At 40.5% G+C, this 27,322-nt stretch overlaps 1 long non-coding RNA gene and 2 pseudogenes across 1 annotated transcript; all 3 read left to right on the top strand.

Annotated features, from left to right (window-relative positions):
- The first annotated feature begins 1,005 nt into the window (after positions 1-1,005).
- LOC125175070 (DNA-directed RNA polymerases I, II, and III subunit RPABC5-like) lies at positions 1,006-1,195 on the top strand (annotated as a pseudogene).
- A 2,557-nt stretch (positions 1,196-3,752) lies between these two features.
- On the top strand, positions 3,753-4,408 carry LOC125175071 (uncharacterized). Its single transcript, XR_007155652.1, has 2 exons — positions 3,753-4,034; positions 4,167-4,408. It is a non-coding gene; the product is annotated as an uncharacterized LOC125175071 (long non-coding RNA).
- A 3,884-nt stretch (positions 4,409-8,292) lies between these two features.
- On the top strand, positions 8,293-9,417 carry LOC125175069 (60S ribosomal protein L6-like; annotated as a pseudogene).
- The last annotated feature ends 17,905 nt before the right edge of the window (positions 9,418-27,322 follow it).

Below are 27,322 nucleotides of genomic sequence, written 5' to 3' on the forward strand. Positions count from 1 at the left end.
CTTTTGTTTCCCTTACCTCTGGAGACGTGTTGAGTAAGAAGTTGCTGCAGCCAAGATCAAAGAGGTTGTTGCCTGCTTTCTCCTCAAGGATTTTGAGGGCTTCCTGTCTTACATTTAGGTCTTTCATCCATTTTGAGTTTATTTTTGTGTATGGTGTAAGAAAGTGATCCAGGTTCATTCTTCTGCATGTCGCTGTCCAGTTTTCCCAGCATCACTTGCTGAAGAGACTGTCTTTATTCCATTGGATATTCTTTCCTGCTTTGTCAAAGATTAGCTGGCCATACGTTTGTGGGTCCATCTCTGGGTTCTCTGTTCTGTTCCATTGATCTGTGTGTCTGTTCTTATGCCAGTACCATACTGTCTTGATGATTACAGCTTTGTAATACAGCTTGAAGTCAAGGGTAGTAAACAACTCTTGCTCTTGGGCTGTGAGTTCGAGCTCCACATTGGGTGTAGAGATTACTTTAAAAAAATCTTCTAAAAAATAATAGATTATACCTTAACTCCTAAACAAAAGTTCAAGATTTTTTGTAAGAACTTTATAAATGGAGGAAGCAGGGTATGATCTTATCCATACTGAGGTTATCTTTCAATCATTCAATAAACACTTGTGGGCCATTCACTAAGCAATCATTGAACACAAGGAGCTAGTTTAGTGAGGGAAGGACAGTATTTATGCAAACAAGAACTTGCAGCAGACTGTAGTATGATGTCAAGAGTATCAATTACATGCTTATGGGATCACATAGTTGAGTACCCAGCCCAGATAGTGAGGATCAGGAAAAACTTGAAGGATGAGTTGGCAGTAGGTAAAAAATTGAGGAAGGCTATTTGCAGCCAATGCAATGAGATGCATAAAATAAAAGACAAGGAAGTATGTCTGGCATATTCCTGGAACCAAAAATACTTCAGGTGCAGCTAGAAAAGAGATGAGTCTAGAGAATCGTAGTGTGGTGACTGTTGGTCAGGCAGTCTGTGGGACCAGTCTGCTGCCATGCTGCCGCCATGATTATACCTATGTGCTACGTCACTTGTGGCAAGATGGCGGGCAACAAGTAGGAGGCCTAGCTGGGGTTGCTGCGGGTCTCGGACACTGATGGGGCGCCCTGGACTCACTGGGCCTGAGTGCTGCACGCTACTGTCTCACGCTGAACTGATGGAGAAGCTGCTCAATTCTGCATCCCTGGAGAAGTAACCGTGCTAGAGCCTCCCGCCGCCTGCTGACCACGGGCAGTCAGGGTTGTGCCTGGAGTTCATTCCACTGAGGTAGAAGAGCTGGGAGCAATGCCAGACCACAGCCACGTGGGTATGTGTATGTCCTTCCTCTGGAAGGAACCATCAGTAAAGGTCCTTGAAGAACCGAGAGAGAGAGAGAAGGAGAGAGGGAGAGACAGATGAGTCTGCAGAGGGAAGAGATAAAGGTGTCATGGTTTGCCTAGAATCCTTTCCTTTGGGAAACACCCATTTCCCTCTGTTGTACTCCTCATTCTCTTCTGGAGTTGCCCTAAGAAAGAGCACATGACCCAACCCAAGCCAACCCCAATCCTCTCCCTTCCTCAGGATCCGAGTTTGAAGGACCATGGGGGCCTGGAGTTACCGATGGCATATTGCCTCCACATGGACAGAACCTGTCTAGAAACAAAACTAACATGAGAAAAGCAGGACTAGGAAAGATAAAGCATGAATGCCATCTTTGAACTCCTAGTCTAGCGCTGCCTAAAGCCAACCTCAGACTCTTTGGTTACATGAACAAAGAAATTCCTCACTTTTGCTTAAGCTACTTTGAATGAGGTTTCTGTCACTTGGAATTGAAAGGTGACTGACTTACATAGGATGATAAGGACGAACAGAGACACTGACATCCGTTTAGAGGGAATTGACTCAAAGCAGGGAGGTGCCACCATCAAATTTGCATGGTGGATGACCCTGACCACTGGAAATGGGCTGATGAGGGGCATGTCCAGAGGGAAAGAGAACGATGTGGTTATTGGAGTGACCATCGTTTTCTCTGAATGTTTGTAACTATTCTCAGATTTGTATGTTCTACCCACAACTCCCCTCTTGTTTCAAAATAACAAATTTTTTTCTTGGGGTGCCTGAGTGGCTCAGTCGGTTGAGTGTCTGACTTTGGCTCAGGTCATGATCTCACGGTTCATGAGTTCGAGCCCTGTGTCAGTCTCTGTGCTGACAGTTCAGAGCCTGGAGCCTGCTTCAGATTCTGTGTCTCCCTCTCTCTCTGCCTCTGTCCTGCTTGCACACGTGCACGCTCTCTCTCTCTTTCTCTCTCAAAAATAAATTTAAAAAAATTTTTTTAAGTTTTTTCTTATTACAGAAAACTCAGGAAATACTTAAGAGCAAAAATAAGGAAACAGAAAACCCCCAAACCTACCCTCCATGGACGATCACTGTTAAAACTCATATACATCCTTCTAAACCTTTACATATGTGACATGTGTCTGCAGGTTCACAGAGGTGGGAAAAGGTATTAAGCAAATGAGATTGTACCGTATGTACCTTGCACTTCAAATATCAAAAATCAATGATCTGGAAAAAGAACATTTTTTTTCCAGAAACAACTCATTGATCAATTTATGATTTTAAATTGTATTCCTGTTCATCAGATCCAGACTTTGAAATGTGAACATATGTTATGTTAACCTTAGATTAAGTGTATGCCAAATGCATGTCACAGACACAGATTTCCACATTGCAGTGTGTTTGATGATCGACGTAAGAGGGAATCAGAAGAGTTCATGATTAACTTTCCCATATCTTCAAATAGACACCTTCACCTCTTACAGTGATGGTATTTTACACTGCAAAGAAAAAGTAAAATCACTAACAAGCAAATTTGTCGAAAACTGAGGGAAAGCAGTGAGTATGTAGAAAGGAGTTTGCATTTTTAGAATCTAATCAGTATCTGTCAGACTTCACGACTGTAAAGAGCTTTGGTGCACAAAGTAAGCAGGATGCATCTCTGTCCCTAGTTCTTAGCTGCATAGAGGCTGCAAGGTTTACAATGTTGAAACTTTTATTCTTAGTAACTTCTTCTCTCACTGAACTTTAATGTTTATTTATTATTGAGAGAGAGAGAGAATGAGCAGGGGAGGGGTAGATGGGGGGGGGGGGGGGGGACAGAAGATCAAAGCAGGATCCGCACTGACAGCAAATAGCCAAACACAGGGCTCAAACTCACCAGCCGTGAGACCATGACCTAAGCTGTAGTCACATGCTTAACCAACTGAGCCACCCAGGCACCCCTCTCCCTGAACTTTAACACCAGAGTTCTCCACTGCTCAAATTCCTATGCACTTTCTTCTACCCCGCCTTCCATCCTACCCACAATTTTGCCTCTTTCCACAGGACTGGTTGCAGATTTTATTTCTTTAAAATGTATGTGCAAGGACTCTGAAGATGTCTAGTACTTCCAAAGTGACTTACTAAGTGAGCATGCAATGTTTGTTTTAAAGGTTCTATCAATGCCAAGCCACAATTATAAACAGATAATTTCCCTATAGCAGGGGAACCAACCCCTGGGAAATAAGCTCAAATTTTCAGCCCCATTGCCACCCCACATTCTTTATTCTGCCCTCTATAGGTTGAGAAGAGTGTGGTGATCAGTAGGGAAAGAAGGAATGCCACGTAGACCCCTTCTTCAGGGAGCCATCACAGTTTTCTGCAGCACTCGGGAGGCAGAGCTTCTGAAGAATCTAGAAATTGGGAGAACTGATCCACCATCCCTTCTTTTCTTCATTTAACCAGCACTTCTTGAACCCCTACTGTGTACCAAACAATGGAAATACAACATGAGGAACCTTCAGCTCCCAGTCTGAAGAAGGGGCAAGCAACCAGCCTCTGCCATGCAAGAACAGATATGGTGCAGGAGATCCATTTCTACCCAATGAGCTACAATTTCTGCCACTGGAAAGTTTCCAGCCTGGGGGGGGTGGATAAGGCAGCTACAAAGTCAAACCCTATGTGCCAAAGAGACAAAAACATAAATGCTGTGGGACTTTAAGAGAGAGAGCAGGAAGGTGAGCTTGGGGAGGCAAAAAGAGAAGACCAATAAGATAGCATTTATCCAGCCAGCAAGAATTTTACAGCTGCCATCACTCATTCCCTGTCTTTTTTTTTTTTTTTTTTTTTTTTTTTTTTACCATCAACAGATGCTTTCCCAAATGGAGAATATTGGCCTCCAAGATGTTACAAATCCAAGTGAGAAATAACCCCTACTGTCTGGGTAGGAAAAAAGGAACAAAATACTTTGGGCCTCTTTGTGATAGAGGCTTCCAGCACCAAGACTTAACATTTGGACAATATCAAGTAAGTATTCCATTTCTCTCTAAGTATCTTGCACTTATTATGCTAAAGTTAACCCTACCTAAAATAAAATCCACAAGGATGCTCATTTTGTTTACTCTGCCCTCACCTGCCATGTTACAAAGAGGAAGCAACCCAAGACATTGTTCTAGGCTGCTGAAAACAATTCCATTTCCTTCCTGTTGGATGCTTTTTTTTTTTTCTTAATACAACATGCAATTATGGGAGTTTTTTCCCCAAATAGATTTGTGCTCTAAAACTTCATACCTCCCAGAGGAACATTAAGAACCCCCTGCAGATGAAGGCAACCAAGAAGTGTGCATTTAGAGAAGGTGGTTTGCTTTAATTGTTGTATGTGATCAACTTCCGGTTGCCTTTTAATGTTCTGCTGCTAGAACAGTCTAACTGGATAATTTAGAAATGTATATACAGGCACAAGAAATATTTTAAAAGAAACCTTTATTATTATTATTATTATTATTAATTTTTTTTTTTTTTGAGAAAGAAAGCACACAAGTGAGAGAGGGGCAGAGAAAGGAGAGAGAGAGAATCCCAAGCAGCCTCTGCATTATCAGCACAGGGCTCAATGCAGGGCTAGAACTCACCAAACGCATGAGATCATGGTCTGAGCCGAAATTGACAGTCAGAGGCTTAGCTGACTGAGCCACATAGGCACCCCTAAAACAAACTTTTACAATAAAGTGTAACATACCTAGAGAAAGCCATAGACATCGTAAGTGCATGGTTCAGTGAAGCATCACAAAGGGAACATAACCATGTGACATCAGTCAGACCAAGCAGTAGAACACCAGCACCTAGAAGCACCCACAACTCCTAATGCCTACCAAGAACCTGACTCCTCCCTTCCCCAGTATGCTCACTTGTGACACCATGTGGTTAGTTTTGCCTTTTTTTTTTTTTAATGTTTTATTTTTAAGAGAGCGCAAACAGGAGGGGGGCAGAGAAGGGGGGGGGGGACAGAGGATCTGAAGCAGGCTCTACACTGACAGCAGCACAAAACATGAGATCATCACCTGAGCTGAAGCTGGACACTCAACCTACTGAGCCACCCAGGCACCCCTAGTTTCGCCTTTAACTTCGTGTATATAAAATTATCATACGTAGTTTTCTGTGTTGAACTTTTCAACATTGTGAGATCCATATTGTATATAGCAGCAGTACCTTCATTTTCTCTGCATAGATGAATAATCACATCCTGGATGGGAGAACTACAGAGTGTGAGGTTTCTCTCAGACTGGGACTCCAAGTACAACTCCATTTCAGTTTAACTTTGGATGAACAGAGCTGCCATTATCCACTGAGAGTGGATTCCTGGCTAGAATAATAAATTCCTGAGAACTTCCCAAGCATTGTAACTCAATCCCTATTAAGAATTTTTCTGTTCCTTCCACTGTGAATTCAACTAGTATTTGCTGAGCATCTGCTGTGTACAAATCCTTGTGCTAGATGAGTACAGCAGGACAACAATACCAGCCATGAAGCTCACACTGAAAAGAAGGAGTAATAAGACAAGCACACAATGACTATCTTTGAAGGGCATAATCTGATTAGAAATGATAAGAGACATACAAGGTGCTTTGGGAATTTTAATGTCAGAGGAAATCACACTCATTCAAGGGATCTGAAGAAGCCTTTAGGATGGTGTCTGAGCTTTTGAGGATTAATAGGATCAGTAGAATGATCTGTGTATTTGGGTTTTTTGTTTGTTTGTTTGTTTTTATTTTAGGGAGAGAGAGTGCAAGATTGGGGGAGAAGGGCAGAGAGAGAGAGAGAAAGAGAGAGAGAGAATTTTAAGCAGGCTCCATGCTCGGTGTGGAGCCCGACACTGGTGGGGGTGGGGGGTGGCACTTGATCCTACAACCCTGGGATCATGACCTGAGCTGAAATCAAGAGTTGGACGCTCAACCAACTGAGCCATCCAGGCTATAATAATCTGTGTAAATATTCCAGGCCAAGGCTATATCGTGAGTAAAAACAAACCAACAAACCAAGTAAGCAAATAAAAAAAGACAGGGGCGCTGTGGTGGCTGAGCCGGCTAAGCATCTGACTTCGGCTCAGGCTCATGATTTCCAACCCCACATCAGGCTCTGTGCTTACAGCTCAGAGCCTGGAGCCTGCTTGGGATTTTGTGTCTCCCTCTCTCTCTGCCCCTCCCCTGCTCGTGCTCTTTGTCTTTCAAAAATAAATAAACATTAAAAAAAATTTTTTTAAAGAATCTTAAAAAAAAAAACAAAGACAGACTATGGGGCATTTATAGAAAATATTAAGTGTCCTGATTGCCTTAATTATAAGGAATATTGGGAAGTGAGTCTAGAAAACAAGATGGGAATCATACTACGGGAAAATAATTTTAATTAAGCAATCTCTACACCCAACATAGGGCTTGAACTTATAACCCCCGAGATCAAGAGTCTCATGCTTGACTAACTAAGCCAGCCAGGCACCCCTGCAGGAAAACTTAAATGTCAAGGTAAAGAAGGAATTTATTCCAGTGGCTTCTTCCACTGGTTTCTACCCTTCAGCCTACAAATGTGCTCAGACCTCCGCCTTTTCCAACAACCAATTTCTTTACACTTTACTTCTCTCTCAAATATCTTTATCCCTCCTTTCATTCCTTGTCCTTTTTAAGAATTCTTATTCTCCACTTCAGTTTAACCCATTGCAAGCTGGTTTCTGTACCCAACATTCTTCTGAAATCATTGCTGCTGAGATCTCTGTATCTCTCAGAGCTCTTGGTGACAATGAATTAAACCAACTCTGGCTAGAGGACACGGAAATGGGATTTTTGGGGAAGGATGTGAATGGCTCCCAAGATTGAAGGAAGACTGGAAAAGTATGCTTAGAAAATAGGAAGGAACCGGGAAATATCTGGCAGCCTAGAAACCCAACCACCAGAACAGGCTACTCAGGTCTTCAATGCCATTGAATCCTGCCACCGCACTTCTGCTTGAATGATCTGACTGCTCTCTTTGTGTCACTCTTTCAAGAGTCAAGGTTCTTGGTGGGAGCATCCTTCTGGCTGAGCTTGGGTCATGGGTCTGGCCCCTCACCCAGGTTGGGAAAATGAATTAAGAACAGACAAACAGAAGGAAACTAGAGAGATGGTATATTTAAGGCCAACACTGAATATAAATGGTTTAAATAAAACTAAAAGGCAGAGGAGATCAGCTTAGATAAAAATTAATGCTTAGATAACTTAAAAGGAAAAAGAACACAAACGCAAATCAAAAGAAAGCTTCAGTAGATTTATTAATATCAAATAAAGTGGACAATAATAAACAGGGTCATTACATGATGATAAAGGAATTATTCATCAAGAAAATATAACAATCCTAAATATGTATGCACCTAAGAACAAAGCTTCAAAATACATGAAGCAAAAATTGTTAGAATTGATAGGACAAATAGACTATCCTACAGATAGAGTTAAAGACTTCAGCACTATTGTCTCAGGACAAGTAGACAGAAAAATCAGAAAGCATATAGAAGAGAATTATACTATTAGCCTCTTTGACTTAATTTCCACTTATAGAACACTCTGCCCAATCAGAATACAAATTCAAGTGCCAATGGAACATTCACCAAGTTAGATCATATTCTAGGCCATAAACATTTTTTTAAAAGAATTGAAATCATACTAACCTTTCTGTCTACAACAGAATTAAAATAGAAATCTAAAATCTAAAATAGAAATCTAAAATAAAATCTAAAATGGAAAAGATTTGGTAAATCCAAATGTTTGGAAATTAAGCAGCATACTTCTAAATAACCCATGAGTCTAAAAGGAGGTCAAATGGATGATTAGAAAATATTTTGAAAAAAATTTAAATAAAGACAAAACATATCAGAATTTTGGGCATATAACCAAGCAGTGCTTAGAGAGAAATTTATAGCACTTAAATGTTTACATTAGAAAAATAGAAAGGTTCTTCTCTTTCCCATTTTGCAAGATGGCAGGTGAAAAAGCTGAGAAGCCAGACACTAAGGAGAAGAAATCTGAAGACAAGAAGGCTGATGCTAGTGACAAGGTTAAGAAGGGTAATCTCAAGCCTAAAACGCAAAGAAGGAGAAGCCCCACTGTGACTAAAACCCTGTCAGACAGGGGAACTAGCAGATATTTGAATGGCTGTGTATTCCAGAAAGGCTATATAAGAGGAAGTATTCAGCAACCAAATCCAAGGTCGAAAAGAAAAAGAAGTTTCTTACTACTGTCACAAAACAAGTGGTATCCAAGTGGTTAAACTTTGCAAAATGCCTAGGGATTATCCTATTGAAGATGCACCTCAAAAGCTGTTGAACCATGGTAAAAAACAAAAAACAAAACAAAAACCAAAAAAAACAAAAAAAAAAACAACAACAAAAAACCTTTCAGTCAGCATGTGAGAAAACTCCGAGCTAGCCTCACTCCTGGGGCCATTTTGATCATCTTCACTGGGCGCCAGAGAGGCAAGAGGTAGTTTTCCTGAAGCAACTGAGCAGAGGCTTGCTGCTTGTTTTTGTTTATTTTATGTTTATTTATTTTTGAGAGAGAGAGAGAGAGAGAGACTGCAAGCAGGAGAGGGGCAGAGAGAGAGGAAAACACAGAATCTGAAGCAGGCTCCAGGCTCTGAGCTGTTAGCACAGAGCCTGACGTGGGGCTTGAACTCATGAACTGTGAGATCATGATGTGAGCCAAAGTAGGACACTTAACCGACAGAGCCACCCAAGCTGCCCAGTGGCTTGCTACTTGTGACTGGACCTCTGGCCCTCAATCGAGTTCCTCTGTGTAGAACACACCAGAAATATGTCATTGCCACCTCCACCAAAATTGATATCAGCAGTGTGAAAATCCCAAAACATCTCACTGATACTTTCTTCACAAAGAAGAAGTTGCGTAAAGCCATTCATCAGGAAGGTGAGGTCTTTGACAAAGAGAAAGACAAATATGGGAGGGATTACAAAGCAGTGCAAGCTTGATTAGAAAGCTGTGGACTTGCAAATTCTGCCAAAAATCAAACCGTTCCTCACTTCAGGGCTACCTCTGCTCTGTGTTTTCTCTCACAAATGGAGTTTATCCTCACATATTGGTATTCTAAATCACTTACAAGGAATATAATTAAATAATTGATCCATAAAAAAAGACAGAAAGAGATAATTATCAAATCAAGGATCTAAGCTTCTACCTTAAAAAACTAGAAAAAAAAAAAATTAAGCCCAAAGCATGTAGAAGGGAATTATAAAGCAAAAAAAGGAATATCAATGAAAACAGTAGAGTGATATCAAGGAAACAAAAGCTGGTTATTTAAGAGTGTTTAAAATGGGTACACTTCTAGCAAAACTCATCAAGAAAAAAAGAAGGCAGAAATGACAAATATCAGATGCCTACAGACATTAAAGAGATCATAAAGGAATATTGTGAACAATTTTATGACAGTAGATTTGATAAATTAGATAAAATAAAATTCCTTGAAAAATACAAATGATCAAAGCCCACTCAAAAGGAAGTAGATAACCTGAATAGTCTTATATCCCATTTTAAAAATTAAATTTGTGGGGTGCTTGAGTGGCTCATTGGGTTAAGCTTCAGGCTCTTGATCTCTGCTCAAGTCATGATCTCACAGTTCATGAGATCAGGCCCCATATCAGGTTCTGCGCTGTTAGCTTGGGATTCTCTCACCCTCTCTCTTTCTGTCCTTCCCCTGCTCTCTCTTTCTCTCTCTCTCTCTCTCTGTCTCAAAATAAATAAATAAACTTTAAAAATAAATAAATAGCCCTCTGTTTAAATAGCAGTTGTTCGGAGTTGCGGCAAGATGGCGGCTTAGGAGGACGCTGGGCTCACCGCACGTCCTGCTCATCACTTAGATTCCATCTACACCTGCCTAAATAACCCAGAAAACCGCCAGAGGATTAGCAGAACGGAGTCGCCAGAGCCAAACGCAGACGAGAGGCCCACGGAAGAGGGGCCCCTCCTGAAGTGGATCACCTAAGGAGAAGCGATCTAAGCCTGCCCCTCCTGCCCCCGAGCACCTTGCCTACCCACCCCAGCTAATACGCCAGATCCCCAGCATCACAAGCCTGGCAGGGTGCAAGTAGCCCAGACGAGCCACACCACCCCACAGTGAATCCCGCCCCTAGGAGAGGGGAAGAGAAGGCACACACCAGTCTGACTGTGGCCCCAGCGGTGGGCTGGGGGCAGACATCAGGTCTGACTGCGGCCCCGCCCACCAACTCCAGGTATACACCACAGCACAGGGGAAGTGCCCTGCAGGTCCTCACCACGCCAGGGACTGTCCAAAATGACCAAGCGGAAGAATTCCCCTCAGAAGAATCTCCAGGAAATAACAACAGCTAATGAGCTGATCAAAAAGGACTTAAATAACATAACAGAAAGTGAATTTAGAATAATAGTCATAAAATTAATCGCTGGGCTTGAAAACAGTATACAGGACAGCAGAGAATCTCTTGCTACAGAGATCAAGGGACTAAGGAACAGTCACGAGGAGCTGAAAAACGCTTTAAACGAAATGCATAACAAAATGGAAACCACCACAGCTCGGCTTGAAGAGGCAGAGGAGAGAATAGGTGAACTAGAAGATAAAGTTATGGAAAAAGAGGAAGCTGAGAAAAAGAGAGATAAAAAAATCCAGGAGTATGAGGGGAAAATTAGAGAATTAAGTGATACACTAAAAAGAAATAATATACGCATAATTGGTATCCCAGAGGAGGAAGAGAGAGGGAAAGGTGCTGAAGGGGTACTTGAAGAAATAATAGCTGAGAACTTCCCTGAACTGGGGAAGGAAAAAGGCATTGAAATCCAAGAGGCACAGAGAACTCCCTTCAGACGTAACTTGAATCGATCTTCTGCACGACATATCATAGTGAAACTGGCAAAATACAAGGATAAAGAGGAAATTCTGAAAGCAGCAAGGGGTAAACGTGCCCTCACATATAAAGGGAGACCTATAAGACTCGTGACTGATCTCTCTTTTGAAACTTGGCAGGCCAGAAAGAATTGGCAAGAGATTTTCAGGGTGCTAGACAGAAAAAATATGCAGCCAAGAATCCTTTATCCAGCAAGTCTGTCATTTAGAATAGAAGGAGAGATAAAGGTCTTCCCAAACAAACAAAAACTGAAGGAATTTGTCACCACTAAACCAGCCCTACAAGAGATCCTAAGGGGGACCCTGTGAGACAAAGTCCCAGAGACATCACTATAAGCATAAAACATACAGACATCACAATGACTCTAAACCCGTATCTTTCTATAATAACACTGAATGTAAATGGATTAAATGCGCCTACCAAAAGACATAGGGTATCAGAATGGATAAAAAAACAAGACCCATCTATTTGCTGTCTACAAGAGACTCATTTTAGACCTGAGGACACCTTTAGATTGAGAGTGAGGGGAAGGAGAACTATTTATCATGCTACTGGAACCCAAAAGAAAGCTGGAGTAGCCATACTTATATCAGACAAACTAGACTTTAAATTAAAGGCTGTAACAAGAGATGAAGAAGGACATTATATAATAGTTACAGGGTCTATCCATCAGGAAGAGCTAACAATTATAAATGTCTATGCACCGAATACCGGAGCCCCCAAATATATAAAACAATTACTCATAAACATAAGCAACCTTATTGATAAGAATGTGGTAATTGCAGGGGACTTTAACACCCCACTTACAGAAATGGATAGATCATCTAGACACACGGTCAGTAAAGACACAAGGGCCCTGAATGAGACATTGGATCAGATGGACTTGACAGATATATTTAGAACTCTGCATCCCAAAGCAACAGAATATACTTTCTTCTCGAGTGCACATGGAACATTCTCCAAGATAGATCATATACTGGGTCACAAAACAGCCCTTCATAAGTTTACAAGAATTGAAATTATACCATGCTTACTTTCAGACCACAATGCTATGAAGCTTGAAATCAACCACAGAAAAAAGTCTGGAAAACCTCCAAAAGCATGGAGGTTAAAGAACACCCTACTAACGAATGAGTGGGTCAACCAGGCAATTAGAGAAGAAATTAAAAAATATATGGAAACAAACGAAAATGAAAATACAACAATCCAAACGCTTTGGGACGCAGCAAAGGCAGTCCTGAGAGGAAAATACATTGCAATCCAGGCCTATCTCAAGAAACAAGAAAAATCCCAAATACAAAATCTAACAGCACACCTAAAGGAACTAGAAGCAGAACAGCAAAGGCAGCCTAAGCCCAGCAGAAGAAGAGAAATAATAAAGATCAGAGCAGAAATAAACAATATAGAAACTAAAAAAACTGTAGAGCAGATCAACGAAACCAAGAGTTGGTTTTTTGAAAAAATAAACAAAATTGACAAACCTCTAGCCAGGCTTCTCAAAAAGAAAAGGGAGATGACCCAAATAGATAAAATCATGAATGAAAATGGAATTATTACAACCAATCCCTCAGAGATACAAACAAGTATCAGGGAATACTATGAAAACTTATATGCCAACAAATTGGACAACCTGGAAGAAATGGACAAATTCCTGAACACCCACACTCTTCCAAAACTCAATCAGGAGGAAATAGAAAGCTTGAACAGACCCATAACCAGCGAAGAAATTGAATCGGTTATCAAAAATCTCCCAACAAATAAGAGTCCAGGACCAGATGGCTTCCCAGGGGAGTTCTACCAGACGTTTAAAGCAGAGATCATACCTATCCTTCTCAAGCTATTCCAAGAAATAGAAAGGGAAGGAAAACTGCCAGACTCATTCTATGAAGCCAGTATTACTTTGATTCCTAAACCAGACAGAGACCCAGTAAAAAAAGAGAACTACAGGCCAATATCCCTGATGAATATGGATGCAAAAATTCTCAATAAGGTACTAGCAAATCGAATTCAACGGCATATAAAAAGAATTATTCACCATGATCAAGTGGGATTCATTCCTGGGATGCAGGGCTGGTTCAACATTCGCAAATCAATCAACGTGATACATCACATTAACAAAAAAAAAGAGAAGAACCATATGATCCTGTCAATCGATGCAGAAAAGGCCTTCGACAAAATCCAGCACCCTTTCTTAATAAAAACCCTTGAGAAAGTCGGGATAGAAGGAACATACTTAAAGATCATAAAAGCCATTTATGAAAAGCCCACAGCTAACATCATCCTCAACGGGGAAAAACTGAGAGCTTTTTCCCTGAGATCAGGAACACGACAAGGATGCCCACTCTCACCGCTGCTGTTTTACATAGTGCTGGAAGTTCTAGCATCAGCAATCAGACAACAAAAGGAAATCAAAGGCATCAAAATTGGCAAAGATGAAGTCAAGCTTTCGCTTTTTGCAGATGACATGATATTATACATGGAAAATCCGATAGACTCCACCAAAAGTCTGCTAGAACTGATACGTGAATTCAGCAAAGTTGCAGGATACAAAATCAATGTACAGAAATCAGTTGCATTCTTATACACTAACAATGAAGCAACAGAAAGACAAATAAAGAAACTGATCCCATTCACAATTGCACCAAGAAGAATAAAATACCTAGGAATAAATCTAACCAAAGATGTAAAGGATCTGTATGCTGAAAACTATAGAAAGCTTCTGAAGGAAATTGAAGAAGATTTAAAGAAATGGAAAGACATTCCCTGCTCATGGATTGGAAAAATAAATATTGTCAAAATGTCAATACTACCCAAAGCTATCTACACATTCAATGCAATCCCAATCAAAATTGCACCAGCATTCTTCTCGAAACTAGAACAAGCAATCCTAAAATTCATATGGAACCACAAAAGGCCCCGAATAGCCAAAGGAATTTTGAAGAAGAAGACCAAAGCAGGAGGCATCACAATCCCAGACTTTAGCCTGTACTACAAAGCTGTCATCATCAAGACAGCATGGTATTGGCACCAAAACAGACACATAGACCAATGGAATAGAATAGAAACCCCAGAACTAGACCCACAAACGTATGGCCAACTCATCTTTGACAAAGCAGGAAAGAACATCCAATGGAAAAAAGACAGCCTCTTTAACAAATGGTGCTGGGAGAACTGGACAGCAACATGCAGAAGGATGAAACTAGACCACTTTCTCACACCATTCACAAAAATAAACTCAAAATGGATAAAGGACCTAAATGTGAGACAGGAAACCATCAAAACCTTAGAGGAGAAAGCAGGAAAAGACCTCTCTGACCTCAGCCGTAGCAATCTCTTCCTCGACACATCCCCAAAGGCAAGGGAATTAAAAGCAAAAGTGAATTACTGGGACCTTATGAAGATAAAAAGCTTCTGCACAGCAAAGGAAACAACCAACAAAACTAAAAGGCAACCAACGGAATGGGAAAAGATATTCGCAAATGACATATCGGACAAAGGGCTAGTATCCAAAATCTATAAAGAGCTCACCAAACTCCACACCCAAAAAACAAATAACCCAGTGAAGAAATGGGCAGAAAACATGAATAGACACTTCTCTAAAGAAGACATCCGGATGGCCAATAGGCACATGCAAAGATGTTCAGCGTCGCTCCTTATCAGGGAAATACAAATCAAAACCACACTCAGGTATCACCTCACGCCAGTCAGAGTGGCCAAAATGAACAAATCAGGAGACTATAGATGCTGGAGAGGATGTGGAGAAACGGGAACCCTCTTGCACTGTTGGTGGGAATGCAAACTGGTGCAGCCGCTCTGGAAAGCAGTGTGGAGGTTCCTCAGAAAATTAAAAATAGACCTACCCTATGACCCAGCAATAGCACTGCTAGGAATTTATCCAAGGGATACAGGAGCACTGATGCATAGGGCCACTTGTACCCCAATGTTCATAGCAGCACTCTCAACAATAGCCAAATTATGGAAAGAGCCTAAATGTCCATCAACTGATGAATGGATAAAGAAATTGTGGTTTATATACACAATGGAATATTACGTGGCAATGAGAAAAAATGAAATATGGCCTTTTGTAGCAACGTGGATGGAACTGGAGAGTGTGATGCTAAGTGAAATAAGCCATACAGAGAAAGACAGATACCATATGGTTTCACTCTTATGTGGATCCTAGAAACTTAACAGGAACCCATGGGGGAGGGGAAGGAAAAAAAAAAAAAAAAAAAGAGGTTAGAATGGGAGAGAGCCAAAGCATAAGAGACTTAAAAACTGAGAACAAACTGAGGGTTGATGGGGGGTGGGAGGGAGGAGAGGGTGGGTGATGGGTATTGAGGAGGGCACCTTTTGGGATGAGCACTGGGTGTTGTATGGAAACCAATTTGTCAATAAATTTCATAAAAAAAAAAAAAAAATAATAATAATAATAAAATAAAAATAAATAAATAAATGCATACATACATGCACATACTAAATTTGTATTTAAGAACCTTCCCATAGAGAAATTTCCAGGTTCAGATGGTTTCACTCATAAATTTAAAAATGTTACACACTTTATGATTCCATTTATATAATATTCTCAAAATGCAAAACTGTAGAAATGGAGAATGGACTAGTGGTTACCGATAGACAGGGATAGTGGTTGAATATAAAAGGGTAGCACAAGGAGACCTTTGGTGGTGATAAAACAATCATATCTTGATTGTGGTGGTATTACATGAATTTGCATGTATGATAAAATTGCACAGAACTATACACACAATTACAAATGTATATTAAAAATGATGCAACCCAAATAAGCTATATAGCCTAGTTAACAGACGTGTACCTACGTTATTTTTCTTGATTTGCTCCTACACTACAGCTGTACCATTGCGAGAAACTGACAGAAGAGTACAAGGGACTCCATGTATGCTTTTGCAACTTCCTGTAAGGCTATAATTATTTTTAAATAAATTATAAAAAATGAGGGGCGCCTGGGTGGCGCAGTCGGTTAAGCGTCCGACTTCAGCCAGGTCACGATCTCGCGGTCCGGGAGTTCGAGCCCCGCGTCGGGCTCTGGGCTGACGGCTCGGAGCCTGGAGCCTGGTTCCGATTCTGTGTCTCCCTCTCTCTCGGCCCCTCCCCCGTTCATGCTCTGTCTCTCTCTGTCCCAAAAATAATAAATAAAAAAAAAAGTTGAAAAAAAAAATTCAAAAAAAAAAAATGAGCCAAGCATTAGTGAGCTGTGGGACAACTTTAAGTAGCTGAATATGTGAGTAATTGGAATCCCTGAAATATGTGAGAAGGCAACTGAAAGAACACCAGAAGAAATAATGACCAAATTTTTTCAAATTTGATGAAAACTTTAAACCTACAGGTCAAAAAAATCCCAACAAACCCCAAGCACAAGACACATGAGGGAAAACAAACAAACTATACCAGGGCACAGCGTAATCAAAGTGCTCAAAACCGGGGATAAATGGAAAATCTTAAGTGCAGAAATGGAAAAAACACATTATCTACAGAAAAACAAAATAGAGGTGACAGCGGATTTCTCATCAGAAGCCACACAAGTGAAGGCAACAAAAGCAAAAACAGGGGCACCTGGGTGGCTCAGTTGGTTAAGCGTCCTACTTCGGCTCAAGTCATGATCTCACTGCTTGTGAGTTTGAGCCCCACATCAGGCTGTCTGCTGTCAGTGCAGAGCCTGCTTCAGATCCTCTGTCACCCTCTCTCTCTGCCCCTCCTCCCCTTGTGCTTGCTCTCTTTCTCAAAAATAAATAAATGTTAAAAAAAAATAAAAATAAAAAATAAGAGGGACTATGTCAAACTAAAAAGCTGCTGCACAGCAAGAGAAATTATCAACAAGATGAAAAGGCAGCGTCTTCAATGGGAGAAAATATTTGCAAATTATATATCTGATAAAGGGTTAATATCCAAAACCTGTAAAAAGCTCATACAACTCAATAGCAAAAAAAAATCTTATTAAAAAATGGGCAGAGGATCTGAACGGACATTTTTCCAGAGAAGACAAATGGATGGCCAGAAGGTACATGAAAACATGCTCAATATCACCTATCATCACATAAATGCAAATCAAAACTGCAATAAGATATCAGTCCTTACCTGTCAGAAGGTCAAAACAACAAGTAATAACAAGTGTTGGCTAGGATGTGCAGAAATGTGAACCTTGTTCACTGTTGGTGGGAATATAGATTGGTACTACCACTATGGAAAACAGTATGGCATTTCCTCAAGAAATTCAAAATACAACTACCATATGATCCAGCAATCCCACTTCTGGGTATTTACCTGAAGGAAATAAACATACTCACTTGAAAACCTATCTGCACCCCCACTTTCATTGCAGAATTATTTACAATAGCCATGACGTGGAAGCAATCTAAGTGTCCATCAATGGGTGGATGTATAAAGAAGATATGGTATATAGAAATACAATGGAAATTTATTCAGCCATAAAAAAAATAAGGAAACCCTGCTGTTTGTGAAAACATGGGTGAACTTTGAGGGTATTATGATAAATGAAATAAGTCAGACAGAGAAAGACAAATACTATATGATCTCACACGTAGAATCTAAAAAAAATGAAATAAAAACCTGAACTCAGACACAGAGAATAGATTTGGTGGTTTTCAGGAGACAGATGGTGGAGTGTGGTTGAAATAGGTGAAGGTGGTCAAAAGGTACAAACTTCCAGTTATTAAACAAATAAGCATAGGGATGTAATGTACAGTATGATGACTATAGTTAATAAACCTATATTGTATATATTGTAAAGTTGCTAAGCGAGTAGATCTTAAAAGTTATCACAAGGAAAAGTTACTATGCATGGTGATGGATGTTAGCCAGACATATTGTGGTGATTCTTTCACAATACATACAAATATTGAATCATTATACTCCACACCTCAAACTGTTTTAATGTTATATGTTAATTATAATTACATCCCAATAAAAAAAAAAAAAAGAAATAGCTTAAGTGAAAAGACAGTGGAGCAACACCATTAAAATACTGAAATAAAACATTGCCAATCTAGAATTCTACCACTCCAGTGAGAATATCTTTCAAAAGCCAAAACAAAATGAAGACTTTTTTCAAACATGCAAGTTGAAAGAATTTACTACCAACAGACCTACATTGCAAGAAATGTTAAAAGGAAGTTATTCACACTGGAGGAAAATGGCGCCCAATGGAAGTACGGATCCACGCAAAGAGTGAAGAGTACCAAAACTAGCAACAGTTCTCAGCACACGGTCTGGGGACTGCTGCTTGTCCCTTCCAGGAGGTCTGCAGGTTCTAATTATTTTCATAATAATGCTAATATGTTCCTCCCTTTCCATGCTCATTTTCTCAAAGTGTACCATGGAGTTTTCTGGTGTGATATGGCAAGAGGAGAAATGCACAGGCAGATATGAGAATTTAACTTTCTTCTATTAAGCCAGACATTCAAGAGATTTGTTAAAAATAGTACCGCTCTTCCCACAAATGTTTTTTTGAAAAGCATATTTATGGGATTTAAATTAACATGTAATCTCTTTCACTGTTGTTTTAAAATCAATGAATAAATTTTTTTTCAATTTCTGCTTTAAAATTTTTCAATGCAGTGAATAACCTACAGAAACAGAAGCTTTTTTAGCATCCTCAATCATTTTTAAGATTATTTAAGGAATCCCGAGACCAAAAAAATGTGAGAGCTGCTGTTCCAGATCAGCTTAGCATTTAAAGGCCCTTGACAAAGATGATGAAAAAAAGGGTTTGGTGACACATAGGGCCATGTGGTGAGAAAAAGGATGAAGGAAAGGCTTTAGAAATGAGAGGCAGATAGAACAGAACCCAGAAAACCCAAGCTGGAGGTTTGTACCAAGTAAAGGAAGGGCAAAAGCTTTGAGGAGATTGTCTCTGGGGTGTAAATCATTTACCTGCTCACCGTGGACCAGTTGTGCCTGGCAAATATAATTGCCTGGCAGCTTCAGAAATTGGTTGTTGGAGACACAAATACGATTGCAGATTGTGGCTGCATTTAATAATACTACCATTTGTATTGTATTGGGGAGCACCTTGCTGGCTCAGTCAGTAGAGCACACAACTCTTGATCTCAGGGTTGTAAGTTCAAGCCCCACGTTAGGTATGGAGCCTACTTAAAAATAGATAGATAGATAGATAGATAGATAGATAGATAGATAAAGGGAGTGAGCCACTTGGACTTTGCCTCTAAATTCATTTTGTTCTCATAGCAATAAATGAGGGTTCCAATTTACCACATCCTCCCTCACACTTGTTACTGTCCATCTTTTTTATGACAGCCATCCTGGCCATGGTCAATTTCCATTGTTTACAACTAAAATAACTGTGGATCATCGCAAAACAAGTCAAGTCATAAGCAGTTCATGGAAAACCCTCATTATGTAATGCTTCAGCTTCCAAGTTGAGGGACTACTCTGACTTGTATGAGCACAGAGCAGTAAGGAGTCAATACTGTATAACCCTGGGAGGCAAGTATCATTTGTCCATGAGGCTGTGAGGAATTTTCCATATTTTTGAAATGGAGAGTTCCTGAAAATATATATCCCCAATTTCCAAGTCCTAACATTTGCAAACCTCTCTCTGAATCCTGGACTCCACATATAAATCTGGCCATAAGTTCCAGGGAATTAATACATCCCAGAAGCAGCCTTCAACTAATGACTGTTGGTTACTGGTTGATAAGTATTCCAGTTCCCTCATCCTGCAGGCAGGATAGTTTTGTTAAAGATCCACTCTCTCTCTAATTGAGGAAAAATTTACATACCATAAAACTCACACTTTAAAGTGTGCAATTTAGTGGTTTTTATATATTCACACAGCTGTGCAACCATCACTATTCAATGTTCTAGTTCCAGAACATTTTCATCACACTGAAAAGACACCCTTATACCCCTTAGTAGTCACTCTCCACTCCACCATCCCTCCAGGCCCTGGCAATCACTAAAACACTTTTTGTCTCTCTTGATTTGTCTTTCTAGGAATTTCATGTAAGTGGAATCATATCATATGTGGCTTTTTGTGACTGGCTTCTTTCACTTAACACGTTTTCAAGATCTATTCATGTTGTAGTATGTATCAGTATTTCATTCTTTTTTATTGCTGAATAATATTCCATTTTATGGATATACCACATTTTGTTTATCCATTCATCAAGTGATTCATTTGCACTGTCTCCACTTTGAGCTATTATGAATAATGCTGCTGTGAGCATTCATTGTACAAGTCTTTGTGTGGACGGACATATATTTTCAATTCTCTTGGCTACATACCTTGGAGTGGAATTGCTGGGTCATATCATAACTCCATGTTTAACTTTTTGAGGAACTGGAAAACCGTTTGCTGAAGCAGCTGCACCAAAATCTCACCAGTAAGAATAAGGGTTCCCACTTCTCTATATCCTCATTAACACTTGTTATTATCCATCTTTTTAATTATTAACCATTATTCCCTAATTATTTATGATGCTGCTATAGACTGGATGTTTGTGTTCCCCAAAATTCATATGTTGAAGCCCTATATGATGGTATTTGAAGGTAGGATGTTGGGAGGTAATTAGGTCATGAGGATGGAGTTTCATGATGGGATTAGTGTCCTCATGAGAAGAGGCAGAGAGCTAGCCTTCTCTCCTCCACAGGAGGATACAATGAGAAGACATCTGCAAGCCAGGAAGAGGGCCTTCTCCAAGAACTTGATCATGTTGGCACCCATGTTGGACTTCCAGCCTCTAGAACTGTGAAAAATAAATGTTGCATAAGCCACCCAGTCTATGGTATTGTGTTTTAGCTGCTCAAACAAAGACAATGTTAAACATCTTTTCTCATACTCACTGGTCATTTGCATATCTTCTTTGGAGAGATATCTATCCTTGTCCATTTTTAAATTGGGTTGCCTTTTTATTGCTGAGTCTGGCAGGACAATTTTGAGGTGCACATTCCACATTGCCTGCAAAGTTGTCCATTTGAGACTAAGACCCATTAGAGCACAATGGTAACTTGCCTGATAGCACATCATTTATTGGTGCCTTTTCTTCTGTATTAGTTTGCTGGGACTGCCAGAACAAAGTTTTACAGAACTGGGGAGATTCGACAACAGAAATTTATTGTCTCACAGTTCTGGAGGCTGGAAATCCAGATCAAGGTGCTGGGCATCTTAGTTTCATCCAAACAGAGAAAAAATCTGCTACATTCTTTTAAACTAGTTTCTAATTGTTTGCAATCTTTGATGTTTCTTGGGTTACAGAAGTATCGCTCTGATCTCTGCCTTCATATTCATGTGGTTTTCTACCTCTCTGTGTGTTTGTGTTCAAATTTCCCCTTTTAATATTGGATTAGGGCCCATCCCATAATCCAGGGGTCTGTATGACCTCATCCTAACTTAACTAATTATATATGTAATATCCTATTCCCAAATAAAGTCACATTTTGAGGTGCTGGGGGTTAGGAATTCAACATAAATTTTGAGGGAAAACAGTTCAGCCCATAACACCTCATTATTTCACTTTCTTATTCCCCAGTTGATGTTTGGTGAGATCACTGCCCAATAAACTACATGCACTCAAATCCTTGTCTCAGGGCCTACTTTCGGGAGAGCCCAAGTCAAAGCCAACCTCGCTAAGCTTCAAGGCAAACATCACTCCCAGGTCCTGTGATCACCCTCTTCCAACGGGACTGAAAGTCCCAGTGACACTCATCCTTTCTGAAAGCTCCAAGGGTTTGGTCTGGAAATCTGAACACAATGGCTACTTAGAACTTAATATAACTTGGCAATTCTAGGGGTGGGAGTCTTCGTCAATCAAACTTTTGTGGCTTATTTGGTGACATTTTAAACTTATAAAAGGATTTCAGAGGCACCTGGGTGGCTCAGTCAATTGAGCATCTGAGTCTTGATTTCAGCTCAGGTCATGATCTCAAAGTTAGTGAGTTCGAGCCCCGCGTTGGGCTCTGTCCTGACAACGTGGAGCTTGCTTGGGATTCTCTCTCTCCTTCTCTCTCTGCCTCTTCTCCTCTCTCTCTCTCTCTCTCTCTCTCTCTCTCTCTCTCAAAATAAATAAACTTAAAAAGAAAGAGTTCAAATGAGGTAGGTAGATTAGAAGGAAAGTCTTTTGCCAAAATCATGAAGATTGAATTAAGATGCTGTCTAAAACTCTAGATAAAAATTGGGTACATCAGTATTCACTTCCCCCAAACCCCCCCCCCCCCCCCGGCTTCTAAAGAGCTGGAGTCTTAGATTTCCCTAAACACACCAAGCTCTCTTTCTGCCTTTGCCTGGGCTATTTTCTCCATCCCACTAACAATTCACAAGCTCTCACACGTTAAGTTCCAGCTCAAATGTCACTCCTTATTTTAAGTCATTTCCAACTTAGTTTAATCAGAGTGAATTCCAGGACCTGTGTGGCAGCTATCAGTCCAGATAGCCTGGTGGCCTGGAGCTCCTGGCAGTCATCTTGCCACCATATGGAGTCTGAGAATGAAGCCAATATGGAGAAGAGTGGAAAAGAGAGACGGAGACAAGCCAAGAACCAGGACATCATTTAATTCCTGGATCAAACTATGCCAAACCCTGCCAATCCCTTGACATTTCCATGTCATGTGCCAAAGTATTTCACCCTCTTGCTTAACTCAATGTGAGTTGGTTATTGCTTTTTATAAATGAATCAGAGATCTAAGGCTGGTTCATCCATGAGATATGACTTCCAAGACATGGGCCAGATGGCTGTGGACCATTTTGTCACAGCAGGGGTCCTAGAATGACACAGCACCTAACTCCTATGTCGCGAATCTTCTGGGTAGAACATTTTGTTAGTCAAGTCATATAATTTGGAGGTTCCTTTTATGTTATAATCTAAAAAACAATATTCCCTAATGTTTTAACCAAACAATTGAGGAAATCTTTATATTTTCACTATATCTTGCACTTAGTGGATATTCAATTAAAATACCTAGTTATAAGTTTTCTATTCCTTAGAATCTTGAATTTTAGAACTACAGGGGATTTTAAAGGTCCAGAGTGTGCCCCTCTAGTTTTATAGATGAAGAAACATTTGCGTAGACAGGTTAAATGGCTTTACAAAGATCCTGCTGCTAGCTAAAGACCAGCAGGGAAGACTAAAGGGAAGCCAGAGGGATAGAACCTGGGTGTCTCAAGTCTCATGCCAATTCTTTTGCATTATATGTCTATCCCAAAGCATCTAGCACAGTGCTGAGCACACGGCAAGTGCCTGATTAATGAAGAAATAATGGATGACCCATAGGGCCTGAGAGCATCAGCTCTGAGACTTCTCCAAGAGGACAGGATAAATGCTTGAAGAGCCTCCTGGCTGCAGGATTCCTAGTTTAGTTGGCCTGCATTAGCCCACTGAGTGCTGTTTTGGATAGCAGCTCAAATCTCAAGTAAATGGGTTTCTTGCAAGTCAAAATGATTCCTCCAGGGTTGCTGCCAGCAAATGCTGGAGGCAGCTGGGATTGAAATTGTGCTGCCTGAAGACACACTCTTTATTGCTGCCTTGCAGAACCAGGTGATTCAAAAAGCAGGTCTGCGGCGCTGAAATAGTAACTTTCTTGTCTTTTGGGGGGAAAAAACCACATAATCACCTTTGAGAACACAAAATCCACCCCTGAGGTCCAGGTGGAAAACAAGCTGGCCTATGACATGCTCCGTTGTTGAAGGATTTGGTGTCTTGAAGTCACCTTCTTCCCCAAGTGATGGGAGATCACAGACAGGCCTCCCGATTAAAAAAAAACCCTAGCTCTCAAAACTACACCAACCACCTCAGTGACCAAAAGCTCGGAGCCACACTAGACTTCTGACATGACAATTTAGCCTGAGTACAAAAGGCTTCAAGCTTGGTTTTGAACCCCCTTACCCCTCTTCCTCATGCCAGGGCTAAAATCATAATAAGAGTGCAGATGGAGAGGAACAAAGCGGTCTGCTGCAGACTCAATCACCAAAATTACATGGAGCCCAGCCCCCAAACCCCTCCTTGTTCAGTGGGTCCCTACGTAGCTCACAAATGCTTCTAGTGGTCACAGTGGTCTTTTTGGTGACCCTAGCCTGCCCCCTGCCCCCCTCACCCATGCTCAGCATCCACCCGTGCTCAATATCCATCCCTTCCTTGCTATTCTGCCATAACCCCTTTACCATAGCGTCTGCCCCTGTCATCACTCTCCTGATGCCGTTCCTCTTATCCTAGCCACCCTTCAGCTGGGCTCTGGCAGTCACAGCTCTACCCCCTTGGCGCCTTCCAGTCTCTGGTTCCATCAGTTGTCACTGATAGACTCTGTTTCATGAAGCATTTCCCTCTCTGTGCAGGAATGTGATGCCAGGCACCTGATTGGTTGGACTGGAAGGTGAGGTGAGTTCACTGCCAGGACCAGCTCTCTGGGAAGCATGCAAGCCGTTGGCTTATGTCCCCACCAACCAGTCTAGAGAAATGCTTGACAAAATACTCAGCTCCCAAAGAGTCCTTATCTCTTAGATACACATACTGAAATATTTATGGATGAAATGATACAAAGTCTGGGATTCACTTCTGAACAAAACATGTGGGAGGAAGTGGGTGGGGATAGATGAAGCAAGACTGAGTTAAGAAGTACTGAAGCTGGGTGATACTATCCGATTTTTTTTTGCATGTTTAAAATCGTCCATAAAAAAAAAAAAAGTTAAGGGGGAAAAAGGCCTCACATTTCACTTTACATCATTGAAATTATATATTAACGTTTGGATATATTTTACTGTCTAAATAATTGCCTAGATTTAAAAAATAAATAAACCCGGGCATACAAATATTTGACAAAACCATCATTTTCTGTAGTCGCTGGGGTCACAGCAGAGAAGAGAAAGTACTGGGTATCTTGACTGATGCTCCTCTTGAGACAATAATGGTCCTGTCCTCCAGAGAAGAAACACATAAAACTCTAGAACTTTATTCCAATAATTTGATTCAAAGAACTGAGGGTATCATTCGAGAAAAGACAGTTTAATTTGATTAAGCAGTAATTGTGACTCTTTAGGATGGAGGTGATGAACTGGCTTAACCTGTCTCAGAATTTTCATTCATTTAATTTTCAGGCAGCATATTAGCATTCAAATCTCTGGATCATGAAACGGTGGTTTTTAGCCTCAGTGCAAATCTAAGAAAAACAACTTGAGAAATGGATAGAATTTTCTTTGGAACGCCTTCACCTGCCTTTTCAGAAACTCCCGTGAGGTAGTATGATGTAGTGCAAAGACCACAGGCTTTTGAGTCAAAAAGTTGACTTGACTTCCATTTTGGACACCTGCTGTGTGACTTTGGGTAAGTTACATAACCTCTCTGAACCTCAATTTCTTCATTGTAAAAGAGGCCTAACATTATCTATTTTACAGGGAAGCTGTGAGAATTATGGATAAATGGATGTAAAATGTGAGTTCCGTCACAGACATTCAGTTAATGGTACCGTATTGTTTTTATAACTGCCTCTTTCTCTTTAGCCCACTCCATATCTCCCAATGTGATCCCTAGCACACGGGCAGAATTCAACAAATGTTTGCTGAATTACATTAAACCTGGAGATGGTAGAGTTCGTGGGACGAAGTAGTAAGACTATACCAGAATCCCCGCCTTGGCAGGTCTGTCACTCATCCTCAGGAGAGCTTCTCCACCTAACTGTCCAAGCCAGACAACAAGGACCCACTTGTAATGTCTCCCTCCTCCTCTTCCTCAGATCTGATCAATCGCCACATTCTCTCCCTTCAAGTTCACAATTATCCCTAGAATCCTTCCACTCCCTCCAATTCCTACCACTACCACTTTAGTTCACAACTGTCTTCTCTTTCACCTTTTCTACAGCAAAGTCGGTTCTCTTCACATCTGTTCTTGCTCCTCTTGCTCCATCCACATCTTGTTCTCCTCCCTTTCTGTTCATTGTAGCTGGAGGGATTTTCTTTCTTTTTTTTCTTTTGAATCGTGGAAGAATTTAAATATTCACAAAAATGGAGAGTATCATGTACCCGTCATTCAGTTTCAACAGTGATCGATGAGTGGCCAGTTTTGCTCCTTATATATTCCACCCATTTTGTTCAATGTTCTCAGATTATTTAACCCCAATCCAGAAGTCCTAGCTTTTTGCAGGGATCATTTCCCGCATTTAGAATAAAATTCTAATTTCTTTGCGATCTGATCCCTGTTGATTTCTCCAGCTGCAGATCTCAATTTGCTATTTCCCTTCCCCAGACACAGTCAAACCTATCAGCCCGCACATCACCCCTCAGAGGTCCCTACGCTAGCGTGTGTGCCCCATGTCTGTGTTGTCAGTGCCCTGTGCTGCTTCTCTAATTATACATACGTAATTTGGTAAGAAGTCATGCACAGTTGTCTCTCCTGTTGGTCATAAACTCCATGGGCATAAGAACTGTGTCTATCCTGTTCCTTGATGAGGGACGCAGAACGTAATTCAATACCTTCGGTATAAGAGGCACTTAAGCATTTGTTGAATGAGTTTTCCAAGAAAGGTACACAAAAGCCACGTGCATTTCATGTCGTAAATTGCTTATAGACTGACGTCCTAACGTTCTAAAACCACAAGAACAATGCTTAGGCTTTTAATTTTCAGTGTGTTTTATTATGTTCAATATGTTGTATATTCCATAGGACTATGAAAAAGATTATTAGCTGTATTATGCTAAACTCTGAGGATTCAAAGATGAATAATACACGATCCTACCCTCAAAGAGCTGAGTCTCCTAGAAAACACAGTCATTTGATTATTTGAAAATTGGTAATTTCTCATGTTTTATATATATAAATCAGAATATTTAATTAGCCAGAGAATCTGTAAAGTGTCGAACCGCTAAGAATAAACATAAATTGCTATAAAAGTAATAGCTAATATTTATTGGGTCCTTCCTTTGGTCCAGGTATGGTAAAAAGCATATTTCATACATGATGTCATTTAATCCTTACTATACCCTTTGAGATATGCTTTATTCCCATTTTGCCAATTTTTAAAACGAGTAAGACATTAGAAGCCTGGATAACTCTAAGCGACCCAGGATTTGAAACCAGGGAGTCCCAACTCCAGAGGGAGGACCCCAACACTCTTTGTTGG

The sequence above is a fragment of the Prionailurus viverrinus genome, chromosome C2 (genome assembly GCF_022837055.1).
Source record: "Prionailurus viverrinus isolate Anna chromosome C2, UM_Priviv_1.0, whole genome shotgun sequence".
NCBI lineage: Eukaryota > Metazoa > Chordata > Mammalia > Carnivora > Felidae > Prionailurus > Prionailurus viverrinus.